This window comes from Alnus glutinosa, chromosome 14 (assembly GCF_958979055.1).
Source record: "Alnus glutinosa chromosome 14, dhAlnGlut1.1, whole genome shotgun sequence".
In the NCBI taxonomy this organism is placed as follows: Eukaryota; Viridiplantae; Streptophyta; class Magnoliopsida; order Fagales; family Betulaceae; genus Alnus; species Alnus glutinosa.
In genome coordinates, this window is record NC_084899.1 from 23583768 (window position 1) to 23587162 (window position 3395).

Sequence of the window (3395 nt, forward strand, 5' to 3'; positions counted from 1 at the left end):
ACTGAGGATCCTTATAAGCATTTAGATGAATTCATAGAAATCTGCTTCACCATTAGGTTGCAAAATTTTACAGAGGATTCTTTAAGGATGCGTTTGTTTCCGTTCTCCTTAAAAGAAAAAGCTAAGTATTGGTTGACTTCCTTAGAGACTAACTCCATTACTTCTTGGGCTCAGATGCAACACGAGTTCCTTAAGAAGTACTTTACCATAGGGAAGACCAATCATATACGAAAAGCCATAACTGGTTTTTCACAAATAGAGGGAGAACCTTTTCATGAAACTTGGGAGAGGATGAAGGACCTTTTACGAAAGTGTCCACATCATGCTGTTCCCAAGTGGCAGCTTGTACAGTGCTTCTATGATGGCTTGACTGAGCCACATAGACGGATGGTAGATGCCTCATGTGGGGGTACTTTTATGTTGAAGAGTGAGGATGATGCATGAACACTTTTTGAAAATTTATCAGAAAACTCTTTACACCATTCATCATTCGGTCGTAGGACAAACACTAGGAACCAAACTCTTTATGAGGTATCCCAACCTTTGGACTTGAATGCCAAAGTGGATGCCTTATCTAGAAAATTAGATCAATTGTTAGCATCTGGTTTTGTTCCTGCGACTGCATCTCATATACACACACCACATGATGCATGTTCATTTTGTTCCGATCCATCACATCAAGCCGGAAATTGTCCTATTGTTGGATAGTCTTCTGAGCCTCCTTTTGAGCATATGAACGTAGTTTACTCTAGACCGGTTAGTGATCATTTTAATAATTCTTATAACCCGGCCTTGAAAAACAATAGTAATATGTGGCGGCCTAATGTTCCACAATACAATGGACTGCAAAACCAAGCTTATCAGCAGTCCAACAATCAATTTTACCAGCTGCCACCTAATAGTAGTCCTCCCAACCCACAATAGCAATCAGCCCTTCCACCTCTTAGAAATTCTACATTTGAGGAAAATGTGTTGACCAATCTCAGTAAATTTGAGTCTCAGACTCAAATTCTGAATTCCCACTCTCAGTCTATAGCAAAGCTAGAAGTCCAACTTGGACAACTAGCTAAGTCATTTAACGAGAGAGAGCAAGGGAAGTGTTTTAGTCCACCAGTTACTAATCCTATGGGTGGAGGGGTAGTCATTGATCCAAAGGTGGGAGAGACAAAGACTGAACCAATAGGACAATTAGAAAAAACCAAACTTGCCAAGGGTAAAGGAGTGTTTACCGAAGCACCACACTCCACCACACAATTCCTTGAGGCACATTTTAAATCCGAAGTGCCATATCCACTATGTCTCAAGGATCCTAATTGGAATGGGCATGAAACGATAAATTTTGCCCAACCACTGCCAGACACAAATCCATTCATTAGCAGTGAGTTCTGATGGGTCTGGCTGAAGACGTTAAACTTAGCACTCCTGGGAGGCACCCCATTCATTTTGTTTCATTGTTTATATTTCATTCTTCTGTTATTTTTAATCTTTCACTTTCTTTTTTTAGTTTTATTTTTCAGGTTAAGTGTTCCTACCTCTAAGTTTGGGGGTATGCTTTTAGCCATACCTCCCCATTCAGGTTTTCTTTATCCCTTAACCATGCTTTCATTTTATATACATTGGGGACAATGTGTTATTTTCAGTTTGGGGGTATAGAAGTACACTTTTACACTTAGTCTGAATTTTGTTAAAAAAAAAAAAAAATCAAAATTTTTCAAATTTCTTTGTGAATATCTATGTTGTTTTGTAGAAATTAGTTGATTTATAATTGTGATTTGCTTTTCATTGACAATTTTAAAATTTTGAACACATGATCACACAATTAGAGATTCTAAGTCTGCTTAATTACTTTTGGCTATGAGATTCACTTGTGAAATTTGAAAAATCATGACATACATTGGCATATTGTTTGTGGGGTATGTGGTTAAGTAATACCTTGCATATTTGTTTTGAGTGTCTTGGATAAAAACCAAGTTTACTTGTTAGATGGATGACGTGGGCATAGTTAAAAAAAAAAAAAAAAAAAAAAAAAAAAAAAAAAAAAAAAAAACTTCATTGAGTAACCAGACCTCTTGCCTCATTAAGCATTGAGTGTTCGCGTCAAAAGATGTAAGTAAATAAAAATGGTTAGTTTGACTTCGTAGTTCTTTTTGACTTGAGTTATTAAGCCCTTAGGGATGTTCTACATCTAGTGCCCTAAAGCCATCTGGTTTGGGAGTCACTGGCCTAACACTTGGTACATAGGTCATTTAGAAGCTTAAAGGAGTTGAGCATTGCACAACCATAATAAATAATGTAAATAATATTAAAGTATGCATATGCCTTGGTTATTCCATCTAGCGAGAGATATAAAGAATTTTGAGACACTGGAGCATGTATGTAGGTTATATTCTTTGAAAGCTCCATAATTGTATGTTAATATCAAACTGCATCATTTCTAACATGTAAGATCTTAGCCGGCCATTTGTAAGCAAGTAGACTATGATTTTCTTAAACTGTGTGAAGATGGAGTTTATTAGTTTAAAGTTGTTCATGAATTATGAACCATTGTTTTGATGATACTTCTTTCTATTAGGTAACATGTATATTTTGTAAAGATAATGTTTGTAGGTAGCATTTTCTGCTAAACCTTCACGAGACTTCACTCGTCCACTAGGATAGCCTAGGGGTTTAAAAGGCTTGTTGCATGTGCTAAATGCAATCGCGTTTCCCACGAAATAGGATATAGATTAGTTGTTTATATTTTAATTTCTAGTTGTAATGCTATGGACTAGCATTATGTAAGTTTGGGGGTGTGATAAGTCTTGAATTATTCGATTCAAGATCCCTTAATTTGCATTTGTTAGACCTAGTTCTTGTTGTATATATAACGTGTTGTTGTAGTTTTTGTGTTTTGTCTTATTTTTAGGTCTTAATTGAAATCTAGTTAAAAACACCTGAATTAGACCTGAAAATACATCAAGGGCAATTTGTTCATTTTCAGAGTTCAAAGTTGCTCCTGCCAAGTGAAGAATCGGCTAAGGCAAATCGATCGATCGACTTTATAATCGATCAATCGAATCATCAGTCGAAGAAGAATGCGATCGAGCGAAATGCGATCGATCGACTTTATAATCGATCAATCGAATTTGGATATTTTCGGAACAATCTGGAACAATGTTGACATATCACTTTTCCTTGATATTTTAAATATCTTAGATATTTTCTAGATATTTGTTAGATATTTTCTAGATATTTTTTAGATATTCCTTAGATATTTTCATATATTTTCAAAATATCTTAGATATTTCCAAATATCTCTTATCCTATCCTATCTTATCATATCATATCCTATCCTATCCTATCTTATCATATCCTATCTTATCTTATCTTATCTTATCTCTTATCTTATCCCTTCT

At 35.3% G+C, this 3395-nt stretch overlaps 1 pseudogene; it reads right to left on the bottom strand.

The window, feature by feature from the left end:
- Positions 1-231: 231 nt before the first annotated feature.
- Positions 232-329, bottom strand: LOC133858217 (small nucleolar RNA R71; annotated as a pseudogene).
- Positions 330-3395: the final 3066 nt, after the last annotated feature.